The following is a 20,544-nucleotide window of genomic DNA, read 5'->3' on the forward strand; positions in this document are numbered from 1 at the left end:
AATGTTAAAATAAAAATTGTTAAAATAATCGAAAATTTGTGCGAGATATCGAATGAAATTTTATAAAAAATCATTTTATTCTTCATTTAAAATTTCAAATATTTAAAGTTATTAAAAATTAAATATAAAATTGTCGTTAGAGAAAACCAATATCTGATCTAATATTAGATCTGCTTCTAGCCAATAAAAATCGATATTTTCAATATATCGCTGAAAGTATCAACGGCCACGTATGTGAACGCAAAAAACCATCGTAATTCTGAAATCGCGCTCCATGATGAGCTTGCATTTCCCAGCATGGGGAGATCATTGTCCCATCGCAATCGCCTCTACTGTCGGTCGATCATAAGAAAGCGCAGCGGTCAGGGAATTGTCCGCGAAAATAAATCACGGGCTTTATCGATTACTCGCTACGGGGCAGCGTATCAAAGGAGCCGGTGGGCGCGAGGTTGCGCGGAGTGACGGGAGTGGGGCAGTGATAAAAAATCGAGCGCGATGTGGGATTCTTCTCTGCGGCCGGAACGAGCACGCGCGCGACGTTACGTGCAACGGCGCACGTTATACCTGCGGGCTTTTAAATTCTGACCGATTCGAATTCATTTCGAGCGCGGCCAAGCCGTTATCTATGCGTGTGGGGCTTGCGGTTCTCGGCCCCGCCGTGGTGAAGTAACTCGGTGGCGGGAGGAACGAGAGGAGCGGAATGGAAGTTCTAGCGTAACTAAGAGAGGAATTGAGCGAGAGATAAAGGGGAGGCAAAGTGAACAAGAGAGATGGAAAAGGTAAAAGAGAGACGGTAAAGAAGTAGATGAAAGAGGATAAAAAAATGGACAGAGAGAAAGAGAGAGAGATGGTGATAGGATGAGTAAAAACAGGACAGAGGATACAGTTGGAGAAAGAAAAAAAGAGGACGAGAACGCGGACTGGGGTGCGTACAAAGGGGTACAAAGCCCCGGTAATATATTTTGGATTACCTCGACCAGAGCCTATCTCACGCGCTCTCTCAATCTTTCTTTCTCCCGCGTTCGTACCTCGTTAAAAGTATTCAAGCGTACCTCTAACGAGGCCGCAGGTACAAACAAACCGGGCCACCTATGCGTAAACGAACAAAAGCGGAGAAGCGTCCGGAAAGGAGGCAAGTCTTCCGTCGTCCTCCGCCTTCCTACTCTCGGAAATAGCATTTGATACATCCTCACAAAGGAATACAATTTGCATAATTAATGGCCGCGAGCTACTCGTTACCTGACGCTTTCGTTACAATCAAGTTCAGCGTTCTGATTATATTCCAAGTGCCATTTACAGCCTGTCACAAATCGGTCGCGAACTCTTCTACGGCGTCTTTGGAATAAATTATCAGGTTTCAAGAGACCGTATTTCGTTAGGTTTTTTTCAGAGTATCAAAAGTTGATTTGCGCTGATAAATCTAATGACAGAAAAAATTCCAATTTTAATTAATAAACATACTTGGGATCTTCTCTCTCTCTTTCTTTTTCTTTCTCTTATAAATCTTTTATAAAATTCACTCATTTGCATAATAGCGTTCGAAATCCTTGCATACTTGAAAATAATTAACTTTCTGGACGACGAAATTTATGATGTTTTGTAATCACACGGGAAATCTTTCGATTTACATAGCAAAATTTCCTACGAGCGAGGTTGGTTTGTCGACAATAATTCGCTCGAAGTAAGATCTTCGAAAACTTGGAAACCAGTTAACTAAACTAAGAACTTGAAGCCCATTCGGCTAACGAGGTTTTTCAAAGGCTTCGACCTTCTGTAACATTAATTCCAGAGTTTGCAAGATGAAAACTATAAAAAAAAATTCCCTTTACCGTAACACGACCAACGCTAAGAAAACTACTTTCATTTCAGACAATGTTGAATATCGAATTATCCCCGCACCGATATTTATTCTACTTTCGATAATTTTATTCTCGCCTCTTTCGACTCTTTCTAAGGCGAGATGCGAATTCGCGGCAGAGTCAAAGTGACGGTCGGTGGTTTATAGTATTAGCGCGTGATAATCAACCCCGGATATAGGACTTTAGCGTGTTTCACGGACAATTACCGTGGCGGGTTTCACCGTTTCTGTTTTCCCCCTTTGCTCGTGCGCGTGCTATATTGATGAGCGTCGACCCGTATCCAGGTCGATTATTAAAGAGAACGTATGTATACAACGCGTACGCGGATATTCGGCGCGCGCTTGACGGCTTTAATATCTATGTATCGCCGTGCAAACGCTTTAAAATCCGCCGTGACATATACTCGGGACTGCATCCGCGATTACATCTAATATCTGCATAATTCAATCTCGCGTCGCTGCTTCGATCCGGACGGATAAACAGTCATCGACCGATAGATCGTAGAATAGACTGCTCGACGCGCGCGAAAAATTATTACGCCGAAATAACGTTACGACGCGCATACGTATCGACAGAACGACATTTCGGACGAGGCGAAATTTGATTAAATCGCCCGACTAACGCCTATACCGATACGCGAGTAACCCGATGCAACAAAATTGCAGCACAACAAACTCGATTCCGAGGCCCGACATACATAGCACGGTCGTTTGCAACGCGATTTCGCTGTTATATCTGTGATCAATCGTTATCGGGACGCTAGATTACCCGGGTGTGCCCGGAGAAAAAAAACTGCTCATCGTTCTTGCGCGTATCGCGGATGCGTTTAAAACATAACTACGCGACCGGCAAAATATTCTCCATGGGAATTTGAAAATAAAATACGGACGAAAAATATAAAAGCAACGGCTCCGCTGCGTGTTGGTTACCGACTCGGGTATCTCGGATGAAAATCCGGCAAAACCGCGCACACCATCAGCAAAACACAACCACGAGCATTCGCAATCGCATCGCTATCGCGCAAATGCACGTACACGTGCACACGTGCATACTCATCCGGAGGATGCGTATAGACGTGCTCGTCGGTGCATCGGCTCAATACTGCAAAACATTCCCTCCCCATTTCCCCTCTTCCTGCCGAACCGCAGTCCTTTTCTGCATCCGGACGTTCCAGCGTTCGGATACGCGGATCTCGCATGAATATATCTCGCGAATACATCCCCGTCGTTTCGCTACGATCTTGTAACCCTTCCGTTTCCGACGCGCTCCTTTCAACCCTCGTTCGTTCCCGTATTTCTCCGCATTCGGTACGCTCGTTAAACTCCCGTCTGATAATTGATGCAGGGAGATTATCGCTCGGCGAAAAACCAGACGACTTTCTTCCTCTCGAAAGCCGCAAGTTAGAAAATACTTTGAAAATACCGTACTCGTTAGTTTGTATCGAATATCGCAATTTGCAAGTGTACGTTTCTTCGATGCTTGCTTTTTCGCGAATGACAAGTTAATTGCCAACGGGCACGTAACTCTAAACCAGAATGCGAGTAAAGTTTCAAAAAGTTCACTCACTGCGCCACATTCGTCAGCGAGCGACCACTTGAACGACCACGCAAATAGACACCGTTTCCTGACCGGCTTTCTAGTTCGTCGAGATTGACATATATAAATATATCCTCGATTGCTCGAATTTAAACGGTAGTTGTTCGCACGATTCGAGAATAATAACGCGCGTCGCGTTTTCCCCTCCCTCGCATTACGGTCCATTATGTTCGTCAGCGAAAAACAATGGCCGACACATTTATTTATTGTGTGTGCCGTCACGCGTCGTTTTCCCGATAATAATGTAAAAAAATAGCGCCAGGCGCGGTCAGCGAATTGAAATTGTTAGCCGGGGGTTCTTTACACGCCTACGCTCGTGTAAATTGAATATTTAATAATTCGTTGCAATATACGGAATAACATTGGGGGAGATCAGCAGCATTCATTCGCGCTTTTGCCATCAATGCCAACGGTCATTCTCTGCATCTGCAATTTCGTGTGCTTTCTTTTATCTCACCGCGGCATCTTTACCATGCCGTATTCCCGCCGGTCGTCGCCAGCCGACGCAGCCAAACCCTCCCCTATGGAGAGGACACGGGATGGCATTTTGGCGACAGCAAAGCCTGCGCTCGCCTGCAATCAGACAACGGAACGCCTGGCGCGTACTGCCGCGATCGTAAATTCTTTCGACAGGCGCATACCTCCCGCATCGCATAGGTCGGAAAACGACCACGACCGCGCGATATATACGACGAGGAAATATTACGAATGCAACATCGCTCGGGATGCAGCGCTAATTGCAGACGGGAAACGCAGATCGAGATAAAAGCGTTGATAAAAGCGTCGGAAAAAGCGTCGAAAAAGCCAGCTCTGTACAAGCCAAGGTAAAATAACATATTGGACAGTTACATGGTTCGATGGTATTTACGTTATCGGTGATTATAGAAAAAGAGGATTGCTTGTCGCTCGCGATCGATATGGTTTTCATCCATCAACGCAAGAACAAGAATGTTCGTTAATTACGGTGATGATGTGTCGTTTTTTAGCGGCTATGCGATGAGCACGTACAGAAATTTGAGGAGAAATTCGCCAAAAGATTTCATCCCGAGTCCATCCCTCCGGATGTTCAAAGGGAATAGTGGTCGACGATGAGAGGATAGATGGGGTTGGGATTGGGGTTGTAACAAGAGAAAAGGCGGCCCCCGTCGAAATCTCCAGACGAAAACTTTCCGCGGCGATTGTACGGCACAGACTCTCGGTCCAGCGTGGAAGAAAGATGAGATACGAGATGAAAAGACGGGATATGATGGTGTGAGTAGTGGAACCCGCGGGGGGTACAGGCGGGACAAGTGCGACGAGGGGCAATGAGGGGGTGAAAGCGAGACAGAGAGAAAGAGAGAGAAAGAAGAGGAGAAGAAGGAAGAGAAGAGAGCAGCTTTTGCTGGTACATACGTCAAAGAAACGCACATAAAGCGAGCAACTTCTACAACGTGCAAGAGAGCCACCAAGGGAATTGCTTCGTCCAACCTAGAGATTACCGTTAAATTTTTCGCCGGTTCAGTGTCATCGGTAATATCAAACACCCTATACAATTCAGCGCTTTCTCCCTCTTGACAATTTATATTACGCGCCAATATTTTTAACGATGACCTGTTTGCTAAAATCCAAAATTGTTAATATTATTATTTTAATATTATTTATAATTATTATTTATTAATTATTATTTATAATTAATTTTAATTATATAATTATATTATGATTAAATGATTTAATTATATAATCTGTATAATTATATAATTATTTATAATTAAAGAAGAGGAGGCAAGTTAAGATCCATAATTTTGGTGAAAATTCAATTTTTTATTATTCGTATATATTCGTACGGATAAACTGAAATCACTTCATTATTATTAGAATTAACGATTTTATAAGAGAATAATGTTTATCTCAGGTTCATTTCATTTTATTTTTGCATTGAAATATTATGATACTTTATGCCTTGCGTAATATCAATATTTTTAAAATATGTTACGTGCATATATTATATGCGTGTTATGTTTACTATCTGTCTTTTTCCCCTTCTCTCCTGAAGTATAGAAGATTTCAAAAAATAGTCATCGATGAAATAACGTTACGCGCGAGATTGAGATCAATTGTATAATGTTGGATACGAAATACATATTTTTTCGCATCCGGAAGAGATTACCGAAGCGATAGATATTATTTTCGTGTTCACGCGAAGGGAAATGGTTGCGCGATCGTAAATCGACGGGAATCTAGTCGGCCGGGGATAATACGATCGGAATTTATAGTCGAAACGCGTTGGGTGCCGTACGGTTACGTCTACTTCGATAGTCAGCCCCTTTCGCTTTCTTTTCCTCTCATTTCGCGAACATTGAAGCGCAATAACAAGCGCAAACCTCCAGCGTGACGTTGCCATTCTAGAACACTTGCACACTTGAACGCCTTGAACAAGAATCCGCAGATATCTTTAGACACTTTCACATTACGCGTCTCATCTAATTAAAGCCACGCATAATTGCTCAATTTATAAATGCAAATAATACTGACAATGATAATAATAATAATCAGATTATAGTCAGAAAAATTGCCATTGTATAAAATTAATCGAATATAATATGCTTCTTTGAGATTTTTATAAGTCATATTCTTTTTATAGTAACTTTTTTTATTTAAATATGTATATTCAACTAATTTATAAAAATATATTTTCTAGACTTCTCATATGTAGAGGAAATTTGTGGTATCACATGAAAAAAAGAGTGGCGCCATTCAAGAGGGCGGAAATGTCGCGCATCCAACATGATACTTTATCTGCTTCATGCGTTTTATTACGACTTGGCTCATGCGTACGAATCGCACGACTCGCAGTCGCGAATTCCGTATAACGATCTCGCGACGTGTATTTGTAACACATACGCGGTCGCGTATATTCTCGGAACGCGAACAAACTCGCGCATTCTTGAATTATTCATGAATCGAGTGTATATACAACGATCCGAAACGCGCGCTTCTTTTTATAGCGGAAGATGTCGCAAAATCAGGCTCGCTGCCGATCGACATGCAAAATATAAGCGCGCATCTGACAGACATTTACATCTAGCGTAATTGACGTGGCTGATGATCGCCGACTTCCAGATGAAGGATTTCGAATAAATGGATTCACCTGCCTTCTCTAATTCGTCGCTCGCAAGAAATAATTCATGCGGTAATTTTTCGATATCTCAGATGGATTAATCCCCTTTCAGCTCTAATGACGTATCATTTTTATCGCCAGCTCTGTTTATAGATAGAATTATGGGATTTTATTTACCAAATAAAATCTGAGAATTAATTCTGATGATTAAAAATTAAATAAAAAAAAATTCCATGCAAATAATATATAAAAATTTAAAAATCTATTTTCCCACCGATACAATGGTATACAAATAATCCGCTGTTTAATATATCATTTTATAACATTTATATACCGGGATTATATGCGATACTTGCTATGCATTATAAAAGTAATGCAAATTTGATATTTTTCCTCCGCAGCATCACGTTACAAAAAAGGTATTGCAAAAATATATACAACGATACTTATTTAAAAAAGATACTTTCAGTTCCTCGTACTGTTTTTCGTTTTCTTTTGCCGGTGCATGTGATTTTTGTCGAGCACTTTGAAATTATTTTCGTTCAAAGACCAGACGAACAAAGTCGAGCCAACCTCCCATCCTTTCTTACTCGCAAATATACGAGTTTCGCGTTTTCCGTGAAATCCGATTCTTATACGAACGGACGAATTCACGTTGCCAACAGGATCAAAAAGACACTATCGTCGTCGAAGTTAGCGGAATCGCTGCAGGCAAACGAAACGACGGCGGTCCATCTCGATGCGGCACAGCCCTTCTGGAAATCATATCCCCTTTTCTCCCTTTCTTCGTCCCACCTACCACCGCAACAACATGGATTTTCTCTATCCAATCGGCGATATATACTTTGGCGTACTTCGAGAAGCAAGCCTTCAGAATTTAGATTGCGTCGTTAGGCAAGCGCGGAAACTCGCCGGCGCAGCGCGGATTCCGACTTTGATTGGGATGCACCGAACGATTTACATATTGTTTTCCTCCGGGCGTCGTTGCGCCCCATTATCGTTATGCCGATGAAGTTCGAGTTTACCGTTCTTCTTCCTCCCGAGAAAGGGCAACAAAGTTTGGAGGAAGAGAAACGTTGCAACAACAAATAAATACACGTATCTCTCTCGCTACGTACATAATATTACAAGCAATTTAAGTCTGATGAATTATTCAGTTTATTTTGTGTGATTAATACTATTATATATAATATCATTATATATTGCATTGTTGTTATATAGCAATACATACGCCGTCTCATTTATCACTCAAATGGAGATAGATGGAGAAAAGAGCGGGAGTATCAGAGGAAGGAATTCCAGCCTGCTGCACCTTGTACGGGAGTTTTAACCGGGATTGGAATTCATGGCGGAACGAAACGTGGTCTGTACCGAGTGTTACTCTGGCAGTCTCCATTCGGCGAAATTCCGGGTCGCTTTCAGTGGACTGAAATTCCGGCAGTCGCACCGATACATCGAGCAGCCGCAATGTATTTCACTAATACACAGTAGAACGATGATAGTAATGGATAATTTTCCATTCGGTAATTTTTCGCGAGTAAAAGGAATTATTAAAACGCGGAAAATAAAACTGTCATGCGATTAACAGAATATTCAATATTATAGTAATGTCGGAGCGAAGAGCTTTTATCGGACGTTCATTGATTCATGACGTGCAACATCATTGAAATAAATATAACATACATCGAATTATCTTCGCGATGAATATTACGAATATTACGCGGCCATATAAAAGTATTCCCTCTCGTCGGTGAAATTTCCGCCACATCGCGCGCATAAAAAAAAGGGATTCCCCGTCCCGATCTCTCCCTAAAAAAATAATATTTTCCCGCCGGAGAATTCGCAAAAAAGAAAAAGTCATATCTCGCGAAAAACGCACGCGACATATTTTTACGAGAAACATTCTCGCGATATGTGTCGCTCTGTTTCACGTTACAAATAACGCATACAAGCTCGCGAAGCTATCGCTTCAATGTTGCTATCTCTGCACGACGCACACTTTCGGGGCATCAATTCAATTGGGGAGGTATAAACTTTTATCCCGTCCTGTCCGTCAGACTCGTAACTTCGAAATACCGAGTGACCCGTATGTCGTATCCGTGTGTCACTCGACGTCGCTGTACTTACCAGTGCGAGACGCATCTACGGCACTCGTCCGGGTCTTTCCAGCGATCGATGTCGTCAATCGGGCGATACGAGTGCGCACTGGGAAATAGGAAAACGAAATAGGATTACTCCTATACACCACATTCCCCGAAAATGTCCGGACGGGAAATCTTGAAGAGCGAATCGTCGCGATATAATGCTAAATAGGACGAGAAACAAGCGCGTGTCGCACGAGATCTATAGAGACAAACCAATAAGCGTTGATAAGCAAGGGTCCGCATCAATGGCCGTTCGTTGTCACCCTCGTGCGCACCTCGAGCCTTATTACCGAGAATCGACGTCGTTAAAACCAGACTATCGTAGTGGGCCATCTACACGAGGCTAACCCTGACACGTATTTGCGCCTCGTGTTTATAGTAGTGTTTATAGTACCTATATTCCCGACATCTCAATCTTGATATGGAAATAAAATGACAATATAATCACACTTAATTTTCCTCCTCGCTATATTTAATATAATATAATATTTAATGTATATAAAAATAGAAGAAATATATTTATTGTTGAATATATTAGTTGACGTAAATCCGGGTTAATAATAGATAAAAAATAAAACGAAGCTTGTAAATAATTTCTGTAAAATTCAAATTATCATATCTTTTACAACAAGCATCTTGCATCATTCTTTGTATTATTAAATTAAATAAAATATTAAATACTCTATAAATACTGTCACAGAAATAAATTATTTATTAATTCAATGTTTTTCCACTTCTGAATTCTAATCAAATTACTATCACATTTGTGAATATTATCTACATTAACTCGAGCTCGCACGGACGATTGCCTTGCGAATTTGCACCCCTGAGAGATTTAGCGAAACTACGAGAGAACGGAGAGACAGCGAAATAGAGAAACAGAGAGAGAGAGAGAGAAAGAGAGATAGAGATAGAGAGATTCACGTTAGGTGTGCCTGGAGTCTCGAGATAAGCGGCTATGCAGGTGTAATGGACGAAAGGGGCGCGAGCCAACTGAAAGTGCAATGGCGTAGAAAGAAGCGCCTGACTTTAATGGTAGTGACCATCTGGTAAGAAGACAAATTGTGGATACAGATATGCGACGATGAAAAAGAAACAGTTCAAAGAACAGAATAGAAGATTTTCTTGCGCGAGCATCTTGCGAACTACATATGTACATATATCATCTTTCGAAAATATCCGGATAAGCGATTCCCGCGATATCGAAAAATTCGCATTATCATGCCCGAAACTCTCTCTCTCTCTCTTTCCTTCCCTATCTTCTCTCTTCGTAGCTGTATTGCATATGCTATGCGACTCGATATACAGTATGCGAAAGTAATGGCGATACAGTTGTGCAAAAGTAATGGCGCGTGAGCGAACCCCGAGCGAAATTGATACGACAAGCGCCCGTTTCGCAAGACAGTGACCTAGATCTTAAAGATTCACGTCGGCCCGTAGTACGTCTCGGTTGTATCGAATTCCCGTCAGTGGCGGTTTTTAGCGCTGAGACGAGCACAGCGACGAATGGATGAAAATACATCATCGATTATACGAATGTCGTGAAAGATTGCGAGCAGGTCGCATTGCGATCGCTGTAAATAATTGAGTCGAATTGATCAAAGATCAAACTTCGTTTGACGCATCATAAATTATACAGCGTTAAAAAGTGACAAAATGAAAAAAAAAAATAAATTGCTATTTTATACGAATCATATTAATTCTGAAGCTTGCACACATTTGAGAATTTAGTTAAATATAACAATATTAAAACACACACTTATATGAAAAAATTGTACCAAGAAAATATTGCTTAAAAAAACAATACATAAAAGAGATCGATATTTACCCGATATTGATCGAACAGAACGAGATGCATGCAAAGCTTTATCGCTTTATTATCGCACAGTAAAATATTCCTCCCAGTAGCTTATTTTATATTTTACGAGAATATCGGCGATACCGACCGCGTTTGTGTACGTAAATATCAAAAATAATCAAAAAGAAAAACAGAGAGGAAGAGAGAATATATCACATATAAAATCGGACAACCAAAATATACAGCATCACACATAGTGCATATTTTGTCGGAGCAATCATACCGACACGCGAAGCACCGGGGATATATGCAAAATGCAAGCGAAAACCTGCTTAGAACTTTCTTCGAAACGCGCGGCATTGCATAGTGCATGTCCTCAAATAGGAGAAGGAAGCGAAAGGGACGGGGGTGGGAACGGCCCCGAGAGAACACCTCGAGGCGCGTTGTATCCAAGATGCGCGCGTGCAACTTCGAGATAAAACTCCGCAGGTGTGTGTGACGAGAGTCTTCCTGAGGAAAACGAAAAAGAACAGCGACACACGGGAACGTTTTCCGTCCGAGGCGCCATAAAGCCGCGACTCCCGGGGCTAAACGGTGGCGTGTGAACGAATAGGGGTGAGAGAAGAAGAAGGGAAAGGAAGAGTTAGGCGAAAAACAAATTGACGACATCGGCCGCAATTTTATGCGCCTTATAAAATATCCCGCGCGGCTCACACGCTCCCACTCGTAACCGCTCGAATTTATTCCGGTTACGTGAGCGAAAGTTGCAGGGGAAAAGGAGCGGCACGCAACAACCATTTCGGTTGGAAAGCGCTGGAAACTGAGGACGGATTGCTTAGCTTTGTGTTTGCGGCGGATGTTCCTGAGAACGTCCCGTACATTAATCCGAGTACGAATAAATCTATTATTAGTAGGCTTCCAAACGATAAAAAGGGTTAATATAAATTTTTTTTTGCGTGTTATATCAGATAGAATATCTCACGCGCGCTTCTGATGATTTATCTAATTAAAGAAATATCCTAATACGATATATTTTATTAAATTTTTTATTAAATTCTTTTTATTAAATTCTATTAAATTTGTATATAAAATATACTATATTTCTATTTATAGTAATACAGAAATTTTTTTCTCCTCGCAATTTACTAATAAGAAACTGCTCTTGAATCTACCACTTTTTTGATATTGAAATTGGCGCAGATTAATGAAGCGATCGATGAATTCGCGGAGAGAGGAATAACGACCGTGTTGCCTAAGATATAAGATACGCTCAGGGGAATGAGAGGGAAGAAATAGCATCGAAAGGGCGACACTGACGACGGAGAAGGTAGACGCAACCCCTTGGGAAATCATCGGTGTCCTCTCGTATCCCGTGCCTGCCATAGTCCACCTTTCTCCGATAGTCCTCCGCGCGCGAGCGTAAGTTCCCTCTCGTAATATCTTACACGATGAGCACTGGGAGCCTCATCTTCCAACCGTCGAAAGCGATAAACTTCGCGAGGCTCAATCTATCGCTAACTCGATACGCACGGTAAATTCGCGTTTAAAGGACGATACGCGATTAAAGAAGATGGAGTTTATACTCCGATAAATAGTCGTTATTATCGAATATCCCTCGAGTGCGATATAATATTAAAGGGATTTTGGTTTACATTTCTTTATATAAGTACATGTATACATATGTGACCGCAATTATTATACCTAGGAATATATTTAACATATGCAAGCATATGTTACAAAATAGAAAGTTACGTTTCTCACGTGTATTTTATCCAAAATAAAATTTAAGAGAAATTTGACCTAAAATTTACCAAACTTGTGGAAATCCAACGTGTTTCTTTTATATGGATATATTTAAAGTCAGATACGCGGTGCAACTCTCATATTGATTATTCGCGTAAATGAGATTTTGAATCTCCAATCATAGACATGAAGGCGAAAATCCTATCTATGCATTCCTGACGTGTAATTTCGAATTTACACTTCCAACACAAATACTATACCGAGAGCGCCTCCGGACGCATTGCATAATGATTCGTTGGCTAACGAGATGTAAGCTAACGCTTCGCGCTATGATTCTAAAACGGATCTAGGAACCTCTTGGGATCATTACCGCGAAATATCTCTGTATGTGATCGATAATGAAGTATAATTATTATACCACGGTAACACAACCGCGGCTCGTGTTACTCGGCGCAAACACGGCATGTCCAGCTTTAAACAAGCGCAGCGTTGGCGTTTCGCGTGCGCGGCATGCGGATTTTGCGGAAACGTGCAAATGCATAATTGCCTCTCGCTTACGAATTCGATCTATCAATAGCGCTAATGATGAATTTACTCGCAACCAAACAATCGTAAAATTCTGCCTTCGCATTGATCCAAAATTTAATCCGTCAATAATTTGCATTTAGAAAATATTCTATATTTTTCAAATTGCGATTTCTCTAAATTTTTAGAGAGTTCGCTAAATTTTTTGGATATTTTTTAGATGATTCGACACAAGCGTTATAATTTTTTTCGGATGCCGAAGCACTATGATTAATACATCAACTATCGAATTATGAACGCTACGTTACATGGTCGTTGCATGAATGAAGCTAGGCGCAATTGTCAAGCCGGATTATTAAAGGCGCAACTGTAATGCGAGTATGCGACATTGGATACCGAATATCCGCGCGGCTTTAAACAGCCCTCTCTTCATCCCTCATCCCGTGGTCGACGCGACGTTATGTCTGGCAACGGTTTCGCCGAGCAGAAATGTGTCAAAGGACACGAAGAGAGTACTATTCTGATGAATTAGTTCAACTGGAATAATAGAATCTAACAAAGATGGATGCGCGCATATCTACAGTGATGCAAAATTTCAAGAGGTGATAGTTTAAAGGTAAATTTTTTTAAAAATTTATAAAAATGTTAGAAAGTATATAAAAATTAGATTAAAATAAGATTAATATCTTCATTCTTTATCTTTCTCTGCCCTTGTCGTTGCGTAATAACGAAAAATAAAAATAATTGAAAATATGATTTTTAACAAGAACTTCTTTTCTTTTTCTCTTTCTTTCTCTTTCTTCTTTTATATGTCTGTTATATAATATATTTTGTTAATTATATTCTCTGTTTCGTTTGTATATTATATATTTTATCATTATTATTTTTACAAATCAATTTTTTGCTTAAAAAATAAGGAACAAATGAACAATATACATTTTAAATTACTAAAAAAAATAATGCATATTTTAAAAAAATTCAAATCAATTAAAAGTCTAAATATTTCAATTGATTAAATTATCAAAAACTTAGATCGCGCTTTCTCCACCCGGGATTTATATTCGTTATACATATTGTTCCTCTCACGTCAGGATCGAATATCTCGAAGTCAACGTGCATAAGTGTATACGTGTGCGGAGACATGTGTGCTGTTCAATTGCTGTGTGCAATTTCAGAGGTACCGACGCGACGGACAGACACGGACAGACATGCACCGAAGGGTGGGCGAGGTGCGAGGATTAGCAAGTCCCCGAAATTAGGTCGCGCACCGATCTCGTCTCCTTCCCCTCATCCCCTTGCTCTCCTCGCAATACGCGTGTTACAACTCGGCAGGAATTTGCCACATTTGGCATGCAGCGCATCTCCCTTCTCTTTACGTTCTCTCTAGCAGCCCCTTTTCTTCCTCCCCCGCTGATTCGCCACTTCTGCTTAAACCCTTGTACTTCCTGTTTCGTATTCCCTTCCCCTGCATTTCTTTCTTCTTTTCTACCGTTTTTCTCGGCTCTTTCTCCCTCTCTCACCCTTCTGTAGTGGCTATAGCGAACACTAAAGGGCGACAAAAGGCAATCGGGGCCAATGGGGTAGTGGCGCGTACTCGGCGATCGTTTGATTGACGTCGAAGGGGTGCCGTGCAGCATTGATTGCGCTCATTGTTCCCGGCGGGCGTATATCCTTACACCTGCCCCGGTCCCACTCTCACGCCACGTTCAATTCCCCGACCATCCCGGCATTACCGCCGACATCGGACAGTCGACACACCCCCGCCCCACTCTATATCTCCCATCGACCGACGTTTCGCCTCAAAAAAGAGGCAGAGAAAACGCGTACGGATTGTTCTCGTGCGAGCGAGCATCGTGCGAGTGTGAAACGTGCCTCGCATTTTTACCAATCCTCCTAGCCGTCCAGGATCAGAATAAATCCTGGATTTATTCCCAACGCTCGGGTAAAAGTGCGTGCCATTTGCAATTTGCTAATTCATAATCTCGCTTTAATCGTGTTTTTATCAAAGTAAAGTTAAAAGCAGAGAAAAATCGTTAAAGAATAAAATACATTAATATATACTGTAAGAAGGTATTATAAAAGATTTAACATGTGACTAATAATACATAGAGAGCGAGAGAGAGAGAGAGAGAGAGATTTCTGTTTCGTTTATATTTAAATATCACATAATAATGTTTCACTCAAATCTTAAGATCAACCTTTGTATTTGTTTTTCTTTAAATTTAACTTCAACACGGGAAGTCGACGAAGTTTGTTATAGCGACAATTTCGTGATGCAGCAAAATTAAGAAAATCATCTTGATGAATATCCGGCTAAACGCGATATAGAAGAAAAGACATCCAAATAAAAAGTGCCGAAAAATGAATTTTGGCAAACAAACAGGAAAGGACAGAAAAATGTGAAACAAGGTCGAGCCGGACATAGAACCGAGAAAGACGAGTGCGTTTTTGCCCCGAAAATTCGGTTGCGCACGCATGCGGACTCTCAACAAGATGCTTTAAAATGGCGAAGAGGGTATGCTGCACTTGCGAAAACCGTATACGAGCCGGAAGACAAGAGAGAGAAGGAGGGGAAAGAGGAGAAAGGCAGAGTGGAAAAAGCAAATTCGCCTTAACGGCGAGAGAAGCAGAGTTGCTTGCGCTTACTTGCTGTAAGAAAGGAAAAAAGAGAAAGAAGAAAGAGAGAGAGAAAAGAGAGAGAGGGGAAGAGGGAGTTGAAAGTTTCTCTCATATTTCCAACAATCATTCCGCCTGTCCTTCTCCTCGTCGCCGGTCTTCTATTCGGTAAATTGAAAGGACCAACGCCTTCGCGAAGTCGACACCATTCCCTAGGAACGGTCCTCGTCCTCCTCACAAAGGGTGACGCCAAGAGTGAGTGGTGCGAGCACCGCTTCACACCCTTCCGGATTCGTTCTTCCGGCAAAAGTGCAACTGACGGAGAAATTTCAAAACCTTCGAAATGATACTGTCTCGCTGTTGACGTGTTATAAATTCATGTTTTGTTGGCAGGTATCGAAGTATTATAGAATATGCTGTTTCAAACAATTTAAAAGCAAATGTTAAAGCGTTAAAGATAAAAATGTCCCTGATAGAACTTTATAAATATATAAAATTTCGAAATTGATGAAAAAATGTGATTAAAAAATATCATTATAAAGAAAAATTATCAAATAACTGCAAAAAAATCAAATTGATTAATTCTATTTTTCTAAATTTCTTAATTTTAATTCTTCCCAAAACAATTATATTAATTGTTATTAAAGTTAAGAAATTTATGAAAAATTATCTCGATTAGCTTGAGAGATCCGTATATCTTTAAGAATAAAACTCCCATAACAAAATTATTATATTGTAGACATGAGAATAAAGATGTTCTGTCGGCACACGATATAGATACCATATATGGATCTATACAATATGTGTATGTGTGAGTCTGTGCATATATATATGTATGTATTAGAAATAAATATATATTTCTCACATATTATTTTTTGCAGAAATGTACAAAAATCCTTTCAAGATAGATTTTTTCGAGCTCAAAACGTGGAACATATACAGAATATAAAATGAGATAAAAATAATCTTTTACGAGATGAACTTCAGAGATATCGCCTGCCCGACGCTCGATCTAACACGCTTATCCAGGCGATCCAGAACTTTTCGCAGCGAATTCGCGCAAAAGTTGCAGACTCCGGTCGCTCGGCCAAAGTTTCGTATCGCGCTCTCTCGCTAGAAGCCATGAGATTAGTCGTTCGACAGTTTTTGAAATGGCCCGCGGAAGCGTTCCCTCGGGGACGCCATCCATGGCCATGTTGAAACTTTCTCAACTTGTTGCCCGCCGCGGAAACTTTTCGCACGAGCTGGAAAATTGCCCGTGTGTCCCTGCACGGCCATAGTTTTTCAGGAGCGATCTCCGTCTCGTTCCAAGACGTCTAAACAACTTTCTCAACTTGTTGCAGTGTTCGACTTCGACTTGCATTTGCAGGAAAGCAAGCGACTCGCAGAATGATTCGTTGCGTCCTCTGCCTTTCCCTTTTTCTCCCTTTCTTTAGCGCCAACTATTGCCGATTCTATCAATTTGTAGACTTCCCATAGGAATCGATGTTGTCTTTAGACTACTACTCTTGTTTATCATATTTTTGAAAGAAAGTGAAATTCGATTCTCTCTCTCTTTCTCTACTCTGCTAGATTTTTCAAATTATTATTTTAATATTTTATTTTTTATGTAATTTTGTAGCAATAAATGGTGATAACTAGAATTTTGTGTTTCCTTCTCTTTAATTATTTCGTTACATATTTAATAATTGCTATTTTAATTTTAGAATCTCTCAAAAATATTGGATTTTAGCTTGGATTCAAATTAATATTGCAAACGGTATTAAACGATTTTAAATCATTATGTTACATCATGCAAAATCACGTTTTCGAGAAGAAAAAATAAGATCTAGAAACCCATCGAATTAAATTCTGATGAATCATTCTAGAGAACACTAGCGAACAGAAGAAAAAGTACGAAAGGGGAAGATTCAAGGGATACGTTTCACTTGCCGGATCAAATAATTGCCGTCTTGATAGGCAGAGCAAACATCAGCAACTCTCTTGAGAGGGGAAGGGAGAGCGGAAGAAGAGGAAAGGTATGAAAGTTAGCGAGAGAACGAACCGCCGTCGCACGAGATCGTGGACTCTTATCAAGTCCCGCCGTTGCCCTCCACCTTTTCTCCAGGATTCGCCCCTCGTCGAGAACTCTCAGAGAGGCAGTCTGCAAATTCAATCTCACCGGAGACCTCTACCCACCTACACAGTTTGTTCCGCCTATTGATTCTTGGTTCGTAGCACAAGCTCCTTTTACCGAACCCACCGATTCGAACGCTTCGTGGCGAGAGAGCGAAATCCAGGCAGATGATAGAAATCCCTCTTATGTTCGGATTTCAAAGACTGACCGAAGACGACGAGAGATTCTTCAAAGAGAAACAACCATAAGCAGAGATTCTCATATCTAATTCTCTCAGAGTATTTTAAAATTTATAATACATTTTCTGTCTTGAATGGAAAATATATTGAAAATGTAAAACAGGTATAATGGTATAATGGTATAAACAGTAAACGGTAATGGTACGGTAATAGTAAACGGTAACGGTAAATGGTAAATGGTATAAAAAGTAAACTCATAGAGATTAATTTCAATATAAAGATATCTGCTTTAATTTGTAATTGTGTAATAAATAAAACCGAATGATGCCAACGTATAATGTATGAAAAGATGTAATTATATTGAATTTTATATAATCACGAAACTAAACTATGTGCGCATCCGCATACACATTAAATAGTGTCAATCCTACGTATCAATTGCTTTTGTGATAATTGAATTGTAATTAATCTGTGTTATATATGATAATTCAATGATATAATACATACAAATAGAACAAAATATCAAAATAGCTTCGAGAATAAATAGATAATAAATAAATGGAAATAAATCGTTTAACGTTCGCATTTACTTAAAAAAAAAGAAAAAAATACACGACCAGCATCATTTGCAAAGTTTAAAAGATAATATATCTGAATTATGGAAAATTATACAAGAGTCAACAGAGTTTGGCACATCTAATGTATATAGCTAAAAGATTAAACATGCGCGGATAAATACGTGACGCTAAAAGCCCGTGCAACTGCGACTGGTAACGCGACGCGAAGTGCAAATGCCACCGCGCCATAGACGCATAATCTGCGCGCAATGTGATTAATAATAATTTGCCGATCGGCATAAGCGGAACCGATTAGCCGGCTTAGCCGAGCGTTATGGTAATAGGGAGCTATTACCCACCGACACCTGCACCCCCTCTCTCTCTCTCTATCTCACCCTCCCGCTCTTTCTCTGCCTCTGTCTCTCTCTCTACTTCGTTCTCTATTTCGTTCTCTGTCTCATCTCATCCGTTCGTATATTCCCCTCGGGTTTCCGTTTATACCTTCTACTTGCTGCTCAACTCTATTCGTCTACCTCTGTCACTTCAACATACGCTTTCGGCCAGTCACTTTGAGCATCTACCGGCATGTTCAGTCTTGCTCGCTCGTTCGCTCATCGCAACCGTCTTCTTCAACTTCTCGATTTTCCACGTCAATAGGTAAATCTCTTCGAGGACGTAAAGGCGAGACGTTGACGCGAATTCGACTTGCGCAGCAGCTAAGGTACAGCGAGAATGGTAGATGTTCCGAAATATCTCCACGAGGTCACGATAAGCATAGAAATCGATACGTTAAATTGGATACACAAATGAAAGGTGTGACAAAATATTTTCATGATATATATGCGATATATATATATATAATTAATTCAAGTCTTGCGTAAATTACCAAGTGACAATCTCTTTGATGTAATCCAGCCGTTTGAATTTCTGGTTAACGACGTCGAATTGCGTATACACAATGTGTAATTAATTTTCTGCCAATTAAAGTAGCCGACGCAGCGCCTTCGAAAATCGACACGATGTCGCTTGGACGAAGCGACGCGGAATTCTGCCCGAGAGACTGCCAGCATAATACTCGCGCGGAATTAGTAATTAAGTAGCATAAGAGAGACAGAGAGAGAGAGAGAGAGAGAGACAATTCCCCGGAAGCTGGTCGGTACGAAAGCAAGCGGAATTGCCGGACACCGCGATGGAAGGTTTCAATTCTCTTTCTCTCTCATTCGCGCACACCGATTTGCATACTTTGTATTTTGTATGCCGAGCGCATATGCAACGCGCGCGCGACGACATTACGAAATTCGGTCGCAACCCCCTCGCGCGTTTCCCCCTCGAACGTCGTTATAAACGAATTACAATGGGCACTCCGCGCAAATGTCGTTATGAGTTTCGCGTTTTCCCGAGCCTCGATCGAGCTATTCTATATTGAATCTTGAAAAGAAGAGGAAATAAAGGAAAGGGAAATACCATTCCGTTTACTTAGCCGTTTGCAATTTCTACAATCGTAAATCAGCGCAATCAGCTGTTTATCTTGACGTTTACCAATTTCCAAATAAATCGCAACTATTAAAAGGTATAGATGCATGTTGGCTCGCTAAAGTTTAATTAATCTTTTCGGAATGACTGATGTAGCTTTCGACAAGACATTAATATTGACTAAATTCAAAAATAATGTATCGGAAAATTAAATAGATAGCAATCGTATTAATTAAAAATCAGTCGAGGTAGTCCAAATATGCAAGAGCGCATGAGGATTATAAAAAGATTTATTAGAATCGCCATCATGACGATCATGTTAGCCGAATTGCGACATAATAGTAATTGAAAGTTAAGTCAATGCGGTTCAAAGTTTAAGCGCAGGCTATGTAGGCTAACCGTGCGAGAGGGCCGAAATTTATCGCGGCTCCTATGGCTCGCAGCAAATTTCGCCATAACATTGACACGGAGGATGTAGCTTGGGTGGGCGGAGAGTTAATAACCGAAGCAGGAACCCGCTAACGATACAAGAGAGGAGCCGACAAGTAGTTGCTGACTCTCGTCAATGCTTTCACGCCTCCGATCAAAGCATTTACCCCGAGAAGCGGGTGTCTCGCGCGCTCTACGAGGAGAATAACTTGGCCGACGTATTGGTCGCATCGCCATCGTTCGATCGGCTATACTAGGCACGCTAAGCACGTTGATTAATCCACTTTAGAACTTGTCAAACTGTTTTCCGCCTGATACGACCGGCCGTCAACGTGATATCCCTCGCTTTCGGTCTTCCAATACTGCCGGTCAAAGTATTCTTGCGACTGTCGTGTATTATGAGTTTATATCT

At 40.8% G+C, this 20,544-nt stretch overlaps 1 protein-coding gene across 6 annotated transcripts in view; it reads left to right on the forward strand.

Annotated features, from left to right (window-relative positions):
• Dscam2 (Down syndrome cell adhesion molecule 2) overlaps positions 1 to 20,544 on the forward strand; it is an 81,048-nt gene that overhangs the window by 25,528 nt on the left and 34,976 nt on the right. The gene's annotated exons all lie outside the window — the stretch shown is intronic.

Source organism: Camponotus vicinus, unplaced genomic scaffold (genome assembly GCF_025532165.1).
Source record: "Camponotus vicinus isolate PSW18456_S1 unplaced genomic scaffold, iyCamVici1.0 SCAF_1, whole genome shotgun sequence".
NCBI lineage: Eukaryota > Metazoa > Arthropoda > Insecta > Hymenoptera > Formicidae > Camponotus > Camponotus vicinus.